Source organism: Mauremys reevesii, linkage group 7 (assembly GCF_016161935.1).
Source record: "Mauremys reevesii isolate NIE-2019 linkage group 7, ASM1616193v1, whole genome shotgun sequence".
Lineage (NCBI taxonomy): Eukaryota > Metazoa > Chordata > Testudines > Geoemydidae > Mauremys > Mauremys reevesii.
Genome location: NC_052629.1, coordinates 24,330,285 through 24,349,313, shown reverse-complemented (window position 1 = coordinate 24,349,313; position 19,029 = coordinate 24,330,285). Strand labels below are relative to the sequence as shown.

Here is a 19,029-nt window from a genome sequence, read left to right as displayed (position 1 = left end):
CAGAAATGTGTACATCTTAGCAGGGAAAAAAATTCACACTCTTTCCCCTCCCTGCACTCAAATGTGGCACTTGAAGCTGGGTTACTATAAAGTGGGAACTTCACAGAGGTCAAGTGTTGGATCTCAAGTGATAGGAAAGGGTGTTCTTTCTTTCAGCTCTCCTGCTGACTAATCCAGAGAAAAGCATTGTTTTGCATTCTAGTAAGATCCACTTGCTTCCCTATCTTCCCATTGGGAAATAAAATGTTGCAGAGACAGCAGCTGCTCATGGCTGAATGAAGGGCTGCTTTAATATGTCAGGTAAGCTAGACAACAAGCATTCATTCTGACTGAAGAAGCTTAGAGCTGAACAGATAGCTCACAAACAGAAGTGTATGGGCCAAATCTATTCAGGAAACAGTTAAAATCCTTCTAACAGAAAACTTTACATATATTTATTAAAATTTGAATTACAGCATGTCCACTTATATTAATTAGATTTACCTGCCTCTCTCTCAGCAGGCCAGAAACCTACATCAAAATATGATTAGCAAGAAACAGCTCAAGCAGCAGCAAAGTACTTATATTGATATCTAAACACCTCAAAATCTGAGCATTATACATAATTAAATGGATCTCTGATTCTCTTTATCCATGCCCCTGCCACTTCTTATGATATTGCAAAAAAGCCAGAGTGAAGATGCAGATTTACATTTTTGTTCTGAAGGAGCTAAGGCTTGTAGTCATTCTAATTAACCTCTTTTGTCAGCAAGTTCCACAGCTACTGGGAAAGCTCCTTTTCCCATGTACTGGGACAAAACTTTTTGTTTCAAAAAGTTGATACAGTAGCCAAAGAGACAGCAATTTTAGGCTTGATTCTGACCAATAGTGAAAACTCAGTAGCAAATCTGAAGGTGGGAGGCAATTTGGGTGAAAGTGATCATGAAATGATGATTTCATGATTCTAAAGAAAGGAAGGAGTGAGAGCAGCAGAATAAGGACAATGGACTTCAAAAAGAAGTAGACTTTAACGAACTCAGAGAACTAGTAGGTAAGTTCCCATAGGAAGAAACCCTAAGGGAAAAAGGAGTTAAGGAGAGGGGGCAGTTTCTCAGGGAGACAATATTAAAGGCACAAATGCAAACTATCCTTATACAAAGAAAATACAGGAAGAATTGTAAGGGACAGTATGGCTCCATCAGGAGCACTTTAATGACCTGAAAATCAAAAAAGAATCCTACAAAAAGCGGTAACATGGACAAATTGCTATGGAGGAGTACAAAAGAACAGCACAAGTATGTAGGGACAAAATTAGAAACACTAAGGCACAAAATGAGTTACACCTGGCAAAAGGACATAAAAGGCAATAAGAAAAAAGTTTCTTCAAATACATTAGGAGCAAGATAGACGAAGGCAAGTGTAGGATCTCTACTTAGTGGGGAAGGAGAGCTAAAACTGATGACATCAAGAAGGCTGATGTATTTAAGGCCTATTTTATTTCAGTATTTACTGAAAAGGCTAATGATGACCAGATACTCAATAAAATTAATATTAATAACAAGGAGGAAGGAACACAAGCCAAAATATGTAAAGAACTGGTTAAAGAACATTTAGATAAATTAGATGTATTCAAGTAGGAAGGGTCTGATTAAGTTTATCCTAGGGTACTGGAGCAACTAGCTGAATCAACCTCAGAACCGTTAACAATTATCTTCAAGATCTTATGAAGGATGGGTGAGGTTCCAGAGGACTGGAGGAGGGCCAACCTAACATCTACCTTTTAAACTTCAATACCTAGAAAGAACTGGAAAAAAATTAAATAATTATAAGCACCTAGAGAATAATACAGTTACAAGGAATAGCCAGCTTGGATTTGTTAAGAACAAATAATGTCAAACCAGCCTAATTTCCTTCTTTGACAGGGCGACTGGCCTAGTGGATAAGGGGAAGCAGTGGACATGATATATCTTGATTTTAGTAAAGCTTTTGACAAAGTCCCACATGACAATCTTATAAGCAAACTAGGAAAATATCACAGTGATGAAATTACTATAAGGTGGGTGCATAACTGGCTGAAAGACCATACATCAAGGGTTCGCTAGCAAACTGGGAGGGTGCATTTACTGGGGTCCTGCAGGGATCTGTCCTGGATCCAGTACTATTCAACGTTTTCATTAATGACTTGGATGCTGGCGATATAAAATCTGCAGATGTCACCACCTCAGAGAGGTTGCAAGCACTTTGAAGGCCACAATTAGAATTTAAAACAACTTTGACAAATTGGAGAACTTATCTGAATTCAACAAGAAAAATTCTATGAAGACAAATGCAAAGTACTTCACTTACAAATATAAAAAGTGGTAATGCTGTTGAAAAGGATCTGGGAGTTATAGTGGAACAAAAATTAAATACAAGCCAATGAGGGTGATGCAGTTGCAAAAAAGGCTAATATTCTGGGGTGTATTAACAGGAGTATGTAAGCAATGGGAAGTAACCCTCTGCTCTACTTGACATTGGTGAGACCTCTGCCAGAGAACTGTGTCCAATTATGGGTGCCATACTTTAAAAACAGAGGTGAACAAACTGAAGAGAGTTCAGAAGAGAGCAACAAAAATGGATAACAGGTTTAGAAACTGATCTATGAAGAAAAGTTAAAAAAACTGGGCATGTTTAGTTCTGAGGAAAAGAAAACTAAGAAGGGACCTGATAGTTTTCAAATATGTTAAGGGCTGTTATAAAGAGAACTGTAATCATCTGTTTTCCATGTCCAGTGAAGATAGGACAGACAAGATGTAATAGGCTTAATCTGCAGCAAAGGAGATTTAGGTTAGGTATTAGGAAAAACCTCCTAATTATAATGGTAGTCAAGTTCAAAAAGAGGTTGTGGAATCTCCATCATTGGAGGATTTTAAGAACAGATTGGACAAAAATCTGTCAGAGATGGTCTAGGTTTACTTGGCCTGCCTCAGTGCAGGAGGCTGGATTTGATGACTACTCAAGGTCCCTTCCAGTGCTACATTTCAATGATTCACTCAAGTGATTGCAAGTGCCATTGTTCCAGAATAATATAGCTGTTATGGGAGGTCACCTGCAAATAAAGCGAAGAGAAATTGTAGGTATCTTGGGCCAAATCCATTAAAGGCTTTGGAGATCATGACGAAAGCTTTAACTTCCATTCACATTCAAATATCACCCACAAAACTTCATCAGGAAGCCAACCTGATAGTTCCTCAAACCAACACGCACTGGGTTCAGGGTTTTAATAAAGGCTTTGTGTTCAGAAAGCAATACACTGTCTAAAATAGTTCAGTAGGGTGTGATTCAGCATCCATTATGGAAAAGTAGAATCTCTTAGCTTCTGTCAAAGCAGAGACTTATAAGACTTGCTTGTGCTAAAGTCTGTATCTGCTAATTTTTTTTGTCATTGGTATTTCAAATCTTCTTTCAGGCTTTTCATGTTCCAGTTCACCTAAAAACTGCAGAATCTGCAAAGACAACAGGCAGACAAGGATGTCTTGGTGTCAGATGATTGATTGCATCAGTCAGTGAGGGGTCAATGTCTCACAAGGTCTCCTTCTGCTTGGCCTCATGGTTAAGTATAGTTTTAAGGATATTTTAGTAAATCATGCAGAGGCCACAGCTTCAGAATCAGGTATCTTTGCCAAACCAGTTGAGATTGAGTGCATTCTCTGATCGCTAGATCAAGGAATGGTGTTGGAATCCATTCCAAAGCAAGCTACAGTTTTGCTTTCACAGCTGGATGCTAGAAGTCACAGTGGCAAGTTAAGTGAGATGTGTGTGTGGAAAAGAGTGGTAAATAAGGTTAAAACCAGAACCCACTTCCACGCTCTTGAAAACTTCTCAAGACATATTATCAAGCCATCATTAAACTGCCAGTTCTGGTACTTTATCTGTTTTACCTTTCATTTTACTGCTCCTTAATAGAAACCATCTCCCACAGACCCAGCTTTCTTATTGTGAGTATTACATTCAATGACAGCATTGTGCAGTATTTGAGACACCACAATGCATAACCATAGACTACAAAACAAGGTGATGTATTCTTTTGTATAAAATAAGTTTTAACAATTAGTGAGAGGGGAGCTGGGAGCAAACTTTATATTTAGGTTGCCTAGCCTTTCCATTATAAAGGGTTATTATGACCTTTATTAATAGTTTCAAATGCCTTCACTTTTTACAGCAGGTCTTTGCAATTAAACAAGGAGGTTGCTTATTTTACCATCAAGACAGAGCATAAGTATGTGTATCTCATTATGCTAAGAACCCTTGTGGGGGTGATCTGATGAGCAACCAGGTTATCCTGTTAGTGTGCAGTATAGCGATAATGCCTGCCACCATTACTAATTTAGAGAAACTATATGCCATTAGTTCTATGCTCCTCTACTAAAGAGGCTCCCATTGGCAGTAGCATGCAGAGCAGGGCAAGCATCTAGCTTCTAAGGCGAAGGAAGGATTCTTCAGAAAGGGACTCAAAGCACATAGCTGCCAAATTCTGTGCAGCTCCGTGCATGACATTTCAACAGTACTAAAGAAATATGCACTGATTTCCCCTTCAGGGACCACCTGAATAACAAGAGGCATGGAAAAGTCAGGAACTTATTTCTCTTGCCCCTCATTGAGGATAAAAGGAACAGTTAGAACTAGAGTACTGGACTAAGGCATCGGGGGTTGCTAGAGGAACAGAAGGAGTGATACACCCTGGCACTTCTTTGGGAGGGTGATTGCAGCTAAGTCTGGACTGGGGATGTTGAGCGTGTGTAGTAGCCTCCCTGTTGCGGGGTTGGTACACCCCGTCATGGGTGCCGGCTCACGTATGGTGAGAAGAAGGCACAATTTCTTAGGCCTGGTCTACACTCACATCTCTGAGCACTATAGCTACCCTGATCTAATCCCTAGTGTAAACGCAGCTATGTTGATGGAAGAATGCTTCCATCAACCTAGTTACCATTGCTTGGGCAGGTGAAGGTCCTACAGCAAAGAAAAAAACCCTTCCATCACTGCAGGAAGTGTCTACAGCACCGATAGTGTGGCCACAGCCTTAGAAAGAAAAAAAAAAAGCAGCATGCTTCCTTCTTTGCATCTAATCAGCTCTGCTGGCCAGTGAGGGCTGGAAGGGCCTGCTTCCTCAGTTTCCAGAAGAAAGTGATAAAGGAAAGCTCACGAGGATATAGCCTATAACCGTGCCTGGTAGCTGCTTTGGGTGCAGAAAGAAAGAGTTCTTGCAAAGCCTTCCTATCTGAGGGGCCAATCACAAGTTGGCTCATCTTTCATTGATCATCTGGGATACGAATAAAAAAAATTCTTAAAATCTATTGTTTACTTTTAATAAGCCAAAGTCTGTAAATCATTTTAATAGAAGCACTGTGATAAGCGCTATTAGAATAATAAAAAGGTATTTTTCTCAGTTCATCTTCTCATATATAGATGTTAGTAGTAGATTTTCCTTAAAAGGAAGTCTCAAGGATCCACAGAATTTAATGCTGTCTGATTTTGGTACTGGAATAAAAAACTATTATATCAAGTCAGTATATGAATAAATTCCATATGAAAACATTTAAAGTACATTAGATTTTTGGTCAAGATGAAAGACTGAAAAAAAAATCAAGCAATCTATTCTAATTGGGTTCCCATGGTAACTGTACAATTGGGTTTTTCAATATAACATCCCAAAGGCCCAATGCACACTTGTAAAATATACTTCAAACAGCCTGAATTGTTTTTACATTACAGCACTCCCAGGAAGATCAATTACTACACATCCCCACCCTAACTATTAGTGGCAGGAGATGTTAACACTATTGGCCATATTAACATAAAAGTCATGTAAGAAACCACCACATATCACAATAATTATATAAAACTAATCACACACTTCAGATTCATCAAACATGTTCTAAGTAATAAACCAATACTAGTCTTGTCACAGGATCATGTTTACCGAATGTAAGAAATCAACCCCAAATATATGCCAAACCATTTTGCTTCCTATATTGATTTCAAGGATAAACAGAATCAATCATTAATAATTACATTATAAGATGACCTGCAGGGTTAATCATATTCTTAGAGACTCTCACTCTGGAATTATCAACAAGCATAGCTGCACTAAAAAAAGGTAGCTGAAAAGAATTCAAATCCACATTTTAAATATTAATAGCACAACATAAAACAAAGTGCATTCACTAACATGGGACTCAGTTTTATTTGCACTAATTATAGCAGCAATCTCTCACTATTCTATTTAAGACGGAGTGTTTCTATTATAAAGCCTTATTTTCAGAGGTTGATAACTTAGCCCTGTTGGTTCCAGGATGAAATTTTTATGCAACTGTTCTACTCAAGAACATATTTCAGTTACAGCATCACAGTGTAAATAGACATCACTAGTTTAAGTTCCACCAAGTAGTTTGAGCTTTCATTTTGGAAGTATTGTGCTCCCATCTCTGCCACCTTCAACTGGAGTTGTGGATGCTCAGCCCTTCTGAAAAGATCAGGCCCGAAGTGGTAACACTTTTCTTTAATGAGGAAGATCCACACATTCTTGGAAAGTGTTTTTGGAAGAAGATATAAGCTTCTTAACTCTGAGTGCAAGCCCATCTGCTCCTACTGAAGAGCCCGCCAGTCACCTAGTCTTCCAGAGCTAAAACGGAAATGTTGACACTTCCACTCCAAGACACAGGACTCAACATCAACCTCTTTTCTTTCTGCAATTTTAACATGTTATGTTAATCAAACTGGTCCACCGTATTTTTTCATGTTCTTGAATCAACATGACCAGAATTCCTCAGGTATCAGAGTCTGTGGACCTGTCTGAAAGAAAATTCACAATTGTCTACACACATTGTACGAAGATGATCAGAGTACTGTAACAGCTCTTCTGAAGCTAGCGTGATCCAAGTTAAGAGTTCTCAAGTTATTTCAATACGAAGGCACTTCTTAACAGAAAGATTGTGGAAACTATCATGACTAGAATGGGGAAGAGATCCAAAGACCATATCCCCAGCTCACTGATGACAAATTAACAAATTTATACAATTTGTGTAGCTCATTTACAGTATTAGATGCTGTACATTCGGCCATGTAACTTCAGTCAAGTTTAAAAATAAATTAAAAGTAATTAAAGTTGCTTAATAATAAATTGGGTGTACTTTAAAATTAAAAAATAAACATTTTTATCTATACCAGGCAAATCCAAATTGCTTTATTCACATAAGTAATCCCACTCATGTGAGTAAAGCAAGCAGGATTCAGCCTGTTGTGTGCAACCACGTCTAGATTTTGCATTCAAGCTGATGGCTACAGGATACACACACATCATCCAGTGTCCTTCTTATAAAAATGGCCAGTGCAGAGGAGCTCACTCAATAGCAAGGAAACAATACATACACTAGAGTCCTGCAGTGGGATTGGGGTCCTGCAGGACCCACTGCTATAATAGCAGGAGTGAGTAAAATGTAGTTTGTTGTGGGTTGAATTGGGTGGGCAAAATAAAAAAAGAGACTGCAACATTCAGCAGAAAAACACTAAATCTCTCATCAGTTTATCATAAATAGAATTTCAGTGATATAAAGCAAGGGTTTTTTTAAAATAAAGGTTTTAATACTTAAATTTAAGCGAGGAATAGAAAGATTTGAAGTCTATTACAACACGAGTTAAAGTATTCTTTTACATAGTTTAAGCGAGACTTGTTTTATTCTTTTAGTGGTAAAAAATGTGTCTGAATTCCATTTATGTATACGACAGTAATCCTTTTTTGGTTTTGGTTTTAGTAGCATGGGGGAATCTCTCTCTCTTGCGGGATCTTAAGGTTTTTGTGGGTGGAAGCAGGATAAAAAAATGCAAGAAACAAGGTAGGCCTGGGTACTGCAGAGTGAGATTTAAAAAAAAAATAGTCCTGTGCAGGGCTCTACATAATACCACTAATAACAACTGAAAAGGTATATTGCATTTCAATGTGCTAACTACTGAAAATAATTATTTCATTGCTTGCATTTTACTGATTGATCCAGGGCACAGACAATTTAAATATAATTATAATAGCAATTGATTACTCAGCACCATCATTTACAAGGCAGCACTAGTATATGTTATTTACTAACAAGAGCTGGCTGAAGGGAACAGAGTTTGCACAGGCAGTGTGTAGTTAGCATGATTTAGAAGCCAGCAAAACAAATCTTAGTTATTAATTCCTTAGTCAAACTGGGCTGTATCTTCCTAATGCATGCTATTTTAATAAAAAATCTTTAATTCCTTTATGTGATCTGACCTTAATGCACTAAAAACTGGCTTTTGAATACTGCAATTTAGCTTCCAGTATTTCAGCCGGAAAGTGAGAAAAATCAAAACCATTAAACCAATGAGCTGCCTTAACCAAAAATTCAGCTGAATTCAGGTTAAGTTCTGGAATAGGCTTTCAAGGGTAGTTGTGGAATCTCCATCATTAGAGGCTCTTAAGAACTAATTGGACAAACACCTGAGAGGGAGGGTCTAGGTTTACTTGGTCCTGCCTCAGTACAGGACCCTTCTTAATGTCCCTTCCAGCCCTATGTTTTTATGATTAAACTATACATTTAAACAGAAAGTAGGAGTAAAAGCTAGAACATAACATGACCCCAATCCTGCAGCCAGATACATGTAGCTAAACTCCTATATCAATACAAAATTCTAATGACATCACAATCTCCACACAGACTTAGAGGTCAGTGCCTGCCGAGGCAATTGCTTAGTGTATGCATGTATGTACAGTATAACCATGTCAATGCTAAATGTTCTTGGAACCTCAATTTCACATTCTCTGACTTTGTGATACTAACCATACAGCTTGAATATTGTATTAATTTAAGGTTTTTGTTGTGCATTTAATCTGGGACTGTCAAGGGACCCAAGAGAGAAGCACCAAGATAAGAGAGAAGAGAAAAATCAATGGGATTTGGGTGCCTAAATCCATGAAACACTTTAAAACTTAAGTTTCCTTGAGAGCTTTTGTTTGTTTTTGTTTTCTTTTTAAGTGGAAAAAATAGAACTGGGGCTAATATACATTTCTGGCTTCCAGGTTACGTGGACTTAGCTTTACAAATAGGACTTGCCTTCACAAATAGGACTTATTGGTTCAAAGACTCTGCAAGTCTGCACTTTGTTATACAGAATGTGTGTGCACACTTAAACCTAAAAAAGTGTTCTTTAATCTCCAAGCTACATCATTCCATGTTCAACACTGAGCATATCTGTTTCAAACAGCCATATCTTTGTTAAATTAAAACCAATTTTTTTTTTATCGAGTCAGACTTTAAGGCCAGAAAGGACCATCATGATCATCTAGTCTGACCTCCTACATATTGCAGGCCACAGACCTTTGCCCACCCACTCCTGCAATAGACCCCTAACCTCTAGCTGAGTTACTGAAGTCGTCAAATCATGATTGAAACACTTCCAGTTACAGAGAATCCACCATTTACACTACAAGTGACCCATACTCCATGCTGCAGAGGAAGGCGAAAAAGCCCCAGGGTCTTTGCTAATCTGACTTGGGGGAAAATTCCTTCCCAACTCCAAATATCAATTAGACCCTGAGCATGTGGGCAAGAACCACCAGCCAGACACCCAGGGAAAAATTCTCTGTAGTAACTCAGAGCCCTCCACATCTAGTGTTGCATCACTGGCTGTTGGAGATATCTGCTGCTAGCAGTGGCAGATCAGCTACATGCCATTGTAGGCAGTCTCATCATACCATCCCCTCCATAAACTTATCAAGATCACCAAACTGACACCAAGATCAGTACTGACACCAGTTGGGTTTTTTGTCCCCCCTATTCTTCCAGTACTTCACTTCTCTGATGGTTAGAACCTTTGCCTAATTTCAAGCCTAAACTTATTGATGGCCAGTTGATATCCATTTATTCTTGTGTTCACGTTGGTGCTTAACTTAAATAACTCCTCTCCTGTGGTATTTATCCCTCTTATGTATTTATAAAGACCAATCATTTCTCCCCTCAGCCTTCTTTTGGTTAGGCTAAACAAGCCAAGATCTCTCAGACCAAGGAAAAAGCACCAGCCCTCAGTAAGCCACCCCCACCACTACACACATTTTCTCATCTTTTCCATAAGTCATAAACATATGCAGGAATCATCCTTAAACTGTACAATGCTAAACAATTCCAGATTTAAACAGACAACAGGTATAGAAAATTGCATCCTAAAGGCTAAACTAACTATGGTGTCTAGGGCAGTGGTCCCCAACCTTTTTCGTCTGGTGGGTGCCAGACAACGAGCCACAGAGGACTGTGTCGGCGAACGAGTATCTGCCGAAATATCACTGACAAAACAGCAACACATCAATAGGCATCACCGCCAAAATGCCGCCAACAAGTAGCGTCATCCAGAGGCGTCACCGCCGAAATACCACTGAAAATCGGTGGCATTTTGGTGGCAATGCCTCTGGATGACACAGCTTGTCGGCAGCATTTCGGCAGATGCCCGTCCACCGGCCAGTACACGGGCGCACTTAGACACCCCAGCGGGCGCCATGGTTAGGGACCCCTGGTCTAGGGTATTAAAGCACAAATATTTGGCATATGCTCCTGTTAGCCACCAAAATACACCACTGTCAGTTCTTGTGCTGTGTTCTGGTATGAAATAGATAATAAGCAGTGAAAGTTGACCTGAAAAGGATTATGGATTAGTACCAAAATGATGGTGCATGTTGGTTTTTTTAAAACTCCCGCCCCGCAATTACTTACCATCCAATATTACTCAAAGTGGAGCTGCAGGTTTTTGCCTGGAGCTGGAGCAGAGCCGAAGAACAACTCCAAAGCCCTGCTTAAAAATGTATACTTTCTAGTATCAGAGGGGTAGCCGTGTTAGTCTGGATCTTGTAAAAGCAACAAAGAATCCTGTGGCACCTTATAGACTAACAGACGTTTTGCAGCATGAGCTTTCGTGGGTGAATACCCACTTCTTCGGATGCAAGGCATGTATGTATGACTTGACTCTCTTGCATCCGAAGAAGTGGGTATTCACCCACGAAAGCTCATGCTGCAAAACGTCTGTTAGTCTATAAGGTGCCACAGGATTCTTTGTTGCTTATACTTTCTAGTTATGGTCTTACTTGAGTTCTTTTTTAGAGTGTACTTTTCAGCGACCTGGAGCAGATCATCACACAAGTAATATTTTTTGCCAGAGACTACTGGAAGAACAATATTTTGGGGAAATAAGTCAGCGCATATTAATGCTATCTTCATAAGATATAACTCAGTTTCCTGTACTTGCATGTATGTATGACTTGACTCCTGCAAAACCATGGCCTACTTTGGGGCAATAAACGTGGTGATCAATTTAATTCTCTGCTTAAAATTACAAGATTAAGGCAGCATTTTTGGTGTTCATGTTTTTAGGTGCAAGTTTGTTTTATTAGACTTTCACAAAGCTCAAATATCTTTCTGTACGGCTGTGCCAGTTTCCTTGTGGATGGTGTACTGGCGTTCTACAAGGCTGCACTATCTCCATTAGCAATCTGGTGCATCAGTAGGAAAGAGAGTTTCCAGACCTGGAAGACTGAATTTATGATGCCAGGACAGGTCAGGTTTCTTTTCTTGATGTGACTTCAGTGAAAAATTTCTAGAGAGAGTTAAAAAGTTTGCAAGAGTAACAAGGAAATGTAGCTGTGTCCTGTCACTTCCTTACAGATTTCAACATTCAAAAATTAGAACTGTTGTCCTACATTTTCCCATTAGTTACATTCTCTTCACCAACCCAGATATCTTATGAACACTCAGTGAACTAGAGAATTGCACAATCTGTCAATAAAGTAAGCGTATTTTGAACTACTGTCCATATGACTCAATTTGTCAGTAAAAACTGCCACCAGCGCTGTGCTTGCAGAAAAATGTCCATAAATGCATTATTGCGACTGGCAGATCGATGTCTATAATAAAAACAAATAGATTTAACAAGTGCTTGCTTTTACGACTTATGCTATTGGTAGAATGTGCATTCAGTTTCACCCTTCGACTTCTGGGAATGGGCAATGCAGGCTGTGTTGGATACTTGCTGACTACACTAATGTTACAAACAGGAAATATTTCTAACACAGGAAATCTTTTAAAGTATTAGGCTGAATACATCTAGGATTTAGCTCATTGTTCTAAACATTTTTTTCTAAAACCTGCATATTTAAGAACTAAAATAATGAAAAGAATTATGCAGAAAACTGAAACTTATTTTTAAAACAATTGATCCCAGGCAGAGTGGCTTACTACTTTTAAGTCTGTTGCAGAAAGACTGTATTTTTGCTCCCTAGGGGCCATGATTCAGCTACTATGCCACTAATCTAATTGAGAATAACCATGACTGTTTACACAGTTTCAACATTCAACATGTGGGCAAGGGTGTCACCTTTTATATCAGCAGCCTCTGGGGTAGCGTATTGCTTAGCTAGAGCGTGACTGGGTGTAGTGGCTGTCACAGCTTGGTTTAACTTTTAAGGATTAAAACTGTTTTAGCTCTACCACATTCTTAACTGTGCACTTAAGTAAAGGACAACATTAACAAAAAACTACCAGCTATTTCCTAAACCTGTTCTTCTTTTTGCTGTATATACCTTTCCAGACTATTAGGTTTCTCCTCTTTGCAACTGAAGTTAATTTATTCTGTCACCTAAATCTACACTTTAAAAAACACTGTTAAATCCCAGCTTGCTTTGGAACAGTCTTTCCACATTATGCAGTTTTCCCAAAATGAACTGCCCAACTCCCTGATTTTGCCTTTTAAGTAAACCCCGATAGCCTTTCCAAAGGGCACAAGCTTCTCCTTCAGGCTACTATCTCTTTAGTGATGCCATGAATTGATTCTCTACATATGTTAAGTGTTAAACAGTGGTGACAAGTTAATTATAGATTTATCAGGAGATAAAGAAGTCATGGTAACACAAGTTACAGTAGAACTACTATAGTTTCCTATGGATCTTCTGAGTAGTTGCTGAATAAATGGTGTAATTAACTTGTCATGGATTGGAATGCAGATAGAAGCTGCCAAACCCATCCTTACAAGCCCCTAAATACACCTATTTGGCTACACTGATGACAAAATCTTTGAGTAAAAGTTGCTTCTATCCTACCAAATACAAGCAAGACTGTAGGAAAGTTTTAGTGTTTAGGGTATTCCTACTTATAAATCTAATCAAGTCTATGAGCAAAACTATAGTTTTATTTTTACTAAATGTTGATAAACCTATATTGTATGGATATAGAAGGCACTCAAAAAACACTGTTGAGAAAAAAACAAAATACTGTAAATAGCAACTTCAGAACTTTTAGAGTGAGTAGCCTGTATTTCTAGGTAAGTAGGAGAAATATCCTATGATATTAAGGAAATCATTTTTTCCCCCCAACTCTAAGACTATTTAAACTTGATAGACATGATGGCACTTAAACAGGCTTTCAAAGGAAACCACTGGAAAGGCACTGCTCTAGCTAGCCAAATTTAAGAATTTTCCGCAAAGAATAAAAAGCCCTCTACATTTTCTGGAAGAGAAAAATCAACTACTAAAACTAGTAATTATGGTTTGAGACAAGATATTCAAAAGGTGTGAACACTGGTTAGGGAACCAAAGCCAAAGTGCCCCATTCACTTCTATGGTGGAGTTAATAAAAACCCTGCAGATCTCAGCAAGTAGGGCAGGAGGCAGGGCTGGATGTAAAGAACATGACACCTCTGTGAACTTCTTTCACCCTTCTCTCCAGAGATCCTGCAGAAGCACTGCCAGAGTAAGGGATTCATACACAAGGAGAACATGCTCGCCACAACTGAATTTGGTGGGACAGCTGAAAGAATACGGGTGATTGCTCTTTTAATGGACCCATTACCCTTGGGTTACCAGGGGAGGGAAAATAGACTGTATCTGAGCTAAGCCAAGGGAGAACTAAAGTGCCCAGTTCAGGTGGGGACACAGAACCACCTGGTGCATAAGGGATGAGGGCAAGGGGTATTTATACCTTGTCTCCTCCAGACAGAACTCTGTCTCATCACAAACAGCATCCTTCCACACGCCACATATCCACAGGATCAGGGGCAGCTCCAGGCACCAGCATGCCAAGTGCGTGCTTGGGACGGCAAGCCATAGGGGGTGCTCTGCCGGTCGCCGCGAGGGCGGCAGGCAGGTTGCCTTCGGCGGCATGCCTGCAGAGGGTCTGCTGATCCCCCAGCTTCGGCAGACCTCCCGCAGGTGTGCCGCCAAATCCGCGGGACCGGGGACCTCCCTCAGGCAAGCCGCCGAAGGTAGCCTGCCTGCCGTGCTTGGGGCGGCAAAATGCCTAGAGCCACCCCTGCACAGGATCAGAATAAGGATTGTGTCTTTTATGATCTGCTGTGAGTATTGCACTAGTTGCCTTTTTTCTTTTGACACTGAGAAGAAAGTTTTCCTTCACCACCAGATTGGCAGAGGCAGGATGGGTGGGTTTTGGTTTGGGATTTTTTTTTTTTTTTTTTTTGCCTTCCCCATGGCGGTTCAGGGACTCATTAGGGTAGGTCAGGAGGTTAGCTCAAGATGTCAGAACTTAGTAAGTAGCAAGTGTGCAGTGCAGATTTCATTCCATAAAGGTTTGATTCCCTTCTAAACCAGGTTGGAAGTGGATTTAAGGGAAGACATTCTCTAAGAAAGCAGGGGAATTGGCTCCTAATATTTGTACACCAGGGAGAGAAAGCTTCCTTTTTTTCATCCCTGCCCCTTAACAAGGAAAGAATAATTACATGAACTGTACAATTTACTGTTTGTTATACCCAGATGTAAGAAGTTTAAAACGCTGTGACTTAATTATACCACACATATTTCATCGTGTTTTTCTTCCTGAATGGACCAGACAAGGACTGGGTTGGTAGGAGAGGGGCATCAGCTCATTAAATCTCCATGAGAATTACTTCTGACTCAGCTGAGGAATCTGCCTCAACAGGCAGGGAGGAATTTTTCTGTGGGCAGGCACCAACAGTAGATTCCATACTATGGGTCCACTGAAGCTACATTTGCTATGCAATCAAGGGAAGACTAAAGGCCATATACACAGTTCAGCAGCATAACATTTCTATATAGTTACCTTGGTCTCCAATGGACTACCAACATTCAAAGGGTTCTCAGTCGAAAACGTTCACACTTCCACAAAAGGGTTAACCCTAGCCCCCCAAACAGAATATTCCACAAGCAATCCCATGGAATTTCTAATCTGACATATGTTTCCCTCACGCTCCTGCATTGGGACAATTTGGACTCAAGAATTAATCAACTCTGCCACTAAGTGACCTTGAGCAAGTCACTTATTCACACTGTATCTTTATTTCACTACTTGAAAAAAAATGAAGATAGTCACCTGTGATACAGAGTGAGTGAGGATTAATGCTTATAAATTGCTTTGAAGATTTAAAATACTACAGAAGTGCAGCATTCTATCATTTAATAAGGTGAAAGCAGAAACCAAAATACAAAAAATTAAAAAATGAAGAAGATGCAGAAATTAAAAATAACTACACTATGACTTGCTTGGGAATGATGAAGTAGCAAACAATGAGGATCTTTATATTTACTATCGATATTTTTACTGTCTGTATTACATACAGAGCAATAAACAAATACTCCTTATTAACCTTTATTTTGCCTCATGTTAAAAAAAAAAGGGTGACAAATTTGGCACCTTATTACCAAATATTTTCTACACAGGAAACAATTATCCTCAGCCCAGATTGAGCAGATGAGAAGTTCTGGAACATAGTTCATTTTGTCTACAATATTACTTGCATCCCTTTTTTTCCACCATAGGGAGATTTTGTATGACAGAAGTAGATATGGGGCATTTAAAGGGTTTAGTTTTGTTGTTGTAGGACAGGCCTTAAGGAGTCACCTATTTGCTTGACATAACAAGAGATCTTGTATTTCCATTTTATCTCAGATCCAAGATGATGAAAATACTAGAAGGCAAACAGATCTCCCAATTCACTGTAGCCTGAGGGAAGGGAGGACAGGGGGACCTGCAATAAAACAAGAATGAGGAGAAAAACTGAAATATTTAGCAAAAAGAACGAGGAGTACTTCTGGCACCTTAGAGACTAACAAATTTATTTGGGCATAAGCTTTCGTGGCCTAAAACCCACTTCATCGGATGCGTGCAGTGGAAAATACAGTAGGAAGATATATATATACACAGAGAACATGAATAAAATCGGTGTTGCCATACCAACTATAACGAGACTAATCAATTAAGATGGGTTATTATCAGCAGGAGAAAAAAAACTTTTGTAGTAATAACCAGGATAGCCCATTTCAAACAGTTGACAAGAAGGTGTGAGTAACAGTAGGGGAAAAATTAGTACGGGGAAATAGTTTTTACTCTGTGTAAGGACCCATCCACTCCCAGTCTTTATTCAAGCCTAATTTAATGGTGTCCAATTTGCAAATTAATTCCAGTTCTGCAGTTTCTCGTTGGAGTCTGTTTTTTAAGATTTTTTGTTGGAGAATTGCAACTTTTAGGTCTGTAATTGAGTGACCAGAGAGGCTGAAGTGTTCTCCAACTAGTTTTTGAATGTTATAATTCTTGACGTCTGATATGCCCATTTATTCTTTTGCGTAGAGACTGTCCGGTTTCCCCATGCTAATTTTTCCCCTACTGTTACTCACACCATCTTGTCAACTGTTTGAAATGGGCCATCCTGATTACCACTACAAAAGTTTTTTTCCTGCTGCTGCTAATAGCCCACCTTAATTTATTAGTCTCGTTACAGTTGGTATGGCAACACCCATTTTTTCCATGTCCTCTGTATATACATCTTCCTACTGTATTTTCCACTGCATGCATCCGATGAAGTGGGTTTTAGCCCACGAAAGCTTATGTCCAAATAAATTTGTTAGTCTCTAAGATGCCAGAAGTACTCCTCGTTCTTTTTGCTGATACAGACTACCACGACTACCACTCTGAAACATGAAATATTTAGGATTGCTCTGTTCCAACCTGCAGATTCCAGATGCAGAGGCCTACTGATACCACTAGTTTCGGAGTGCTTGCATCCTTCCACTGTAGAAAATACTCAGAGTCTGGACCCAACTCCACAGTGCTCATGAAACTAAGAACCCCATTACTAGGATTTTTTTTCTAGCTGTCTCCTTCATGTATTGTAGGATTGTACAGTGTATATTTCAGTGAGCTATTTAAAATGAGGTTTTATTTTTGAAAAGGGTTCACAAAAATTGGCACCTTCTTACTCATCAAGTCTGCTTTTGGGGTGCATTAGTCATATCTCATTATTCAGTGATGAGAATGCAGATTTTTAAAGCTGCTTCTTACTAGCTGGCCCCGAAGAATCAACACTGCTCTGGGAAAGCCTAACTTTATTTTTTCCCAGCCTCACCTAGCCACAGAATTGTTAACTAAGTTCTGCTTTTAGTGCCATCCACGCTGACCCATTTTGTCTTCAAATTATGCCCTTAAGAACTTCCCCTAGAAGCAGTAGGTTGCAAAGGTGCAGCCAAGGGCATAATTTGAGATTAGTGGGATTCTACAGGTGTAAAAGAGATTAGCATTTGGCCAACAGAATCTTTACTACTGTGAACTTGAATTTGCAGGCAGGCCTGACAGCTAAGAAAAGCTCTCTTTTTATTTGTAAACTGAACAAATGGGATCTGGAAATCACTGAGACGCAATACGTGTGGACCCCCACGATGCCTTTTTCAAAGAGTCACTTTGGGAGAAGCAGCACACTTTCAGTTTCATCTCATTCTCTTGAAAATTTCCGATTCAGAATGTCCCAGCTGGATACCACCCTACACTAGAGAAATGCACAGCATGTTGCAAAGCTTTAAAAACACCCAAACAAACAAAGGGAGGGAAGGGGAAAAAAACAAACACTTCAAGCACTTTCCCAGGCTGTTCAAAGGGGAACTGCAGGCACAGCAAAAAAAAAAAGTTTGAAGAGGGGACTCTTAAACCTGCTCTCCCTCCCCGACTTCTGTTTGTTTGTTTGTTTGTTTTTTTAAACTACACTGGGGGTTTCAATGACTTTCTAACAAATAAATATGCTGCCCAGCTCCCTTGTACGAATAATCCTAAACGAGCAGGCCCAGCTATTCTGCATGTGTCAACCCAACCCCCACTCCTAAATACGGCCGCAGCAAAGGGAGGAGCCCGGGGAGGCGCTTGCATTTGCAAGTCACTAAGGCCTCCGGAGCTTCAACACGAACCCCCTGACGTGGAGCAGGGGGAAGGAGGAGAGCGGGGGGCTGAAAACACACCAGCGCAGACTCTGCTTTGCCCGCCTCACCCGCTTTATACCGCCATCGCTGGCTCTGAAGGGGCCGCAAGAAAATGCACCAGCACTCACCGCTCTGCAGAAGGGATTTAAAAAAAAAGAAAAAGCCACCAAAAGCCCCTAAGACGTCACCACAAGAGCAAACGCAGCACCCCGCGCACGCAAGTTGGGACAGCGGCGGCGGCAGCTGCTGCTACGAGCCCGCTTAATTTCCTCCTACGCAATTTGCACGCGTTAGCTTCAGCAGCGTCACGTGCCGCAGTCCGCCTCCCCGGGCCCTGCCGCGCCCCGGCGCACCTGCCCGGAGCGGCCGCGGCCCAGGACGGTGCCGTAGCCTATAGCTGAGGGGAGCGGGAGAGAGAGTTGTTGTACGAAGGGGGAAACAGGCCACCGGGAGGGTCAGCGAAGGGCCAGGCTAAGGTGGGAGGTTTCCTGCGAAATTTGCAGGGAAAAGGTGAGAACCGCATAGATTCCGCTGCTTTTTTTAGGTCCAGTCAACATAAAGAACAAGCATCGTTGCTCCAACTGCATCAAAATAAAACCCAGACCCCCGCTAAAGGACCTTTGTGCATGAACCCTGAGGAGGTGGGAGAGGGGAGGATAGATGTGGTACCCAGATCCAGGTGGATCTTGGCACTCTTTGGTTCCAACCCCCCACATTGTACCACTAACGTGGAGAATGAGCATAGCTCCTACTGCACCAAAAAATCTGGCCCCTGATTCATCCTGGCTTACTTAACAGTGGGAAAA

At 40.3% G+C, this 19,029-nt stretch overlaps 1 protein-coding gene across 2 annotated transcripts in view; it reads right to left on the bottom strand.

Moving 5' to 3' along the window:
• MGMT (O-6-methylguanine-DNA methyltransferase) overlaps positions 1–18,539 on the bottom strand; it is a 308,225-nt gene extending 289,686 nt beyond the window's left edge. The window contains exon 1 of one of the 2 annotated variants that reach the window (XM_039481178.1): positions 18,352–18,539. The gene's annotated coding sequence lies outside the window, so the exon portion shown is untranslated. The remainder of the gene's footprint in view (positions 1–18,351) is intronic. The other variant, XM_039481180.1, reaches the window with a different exon arrangement.
• Positions 18,540–19,029: the final 490 nt, after the last annotated feature.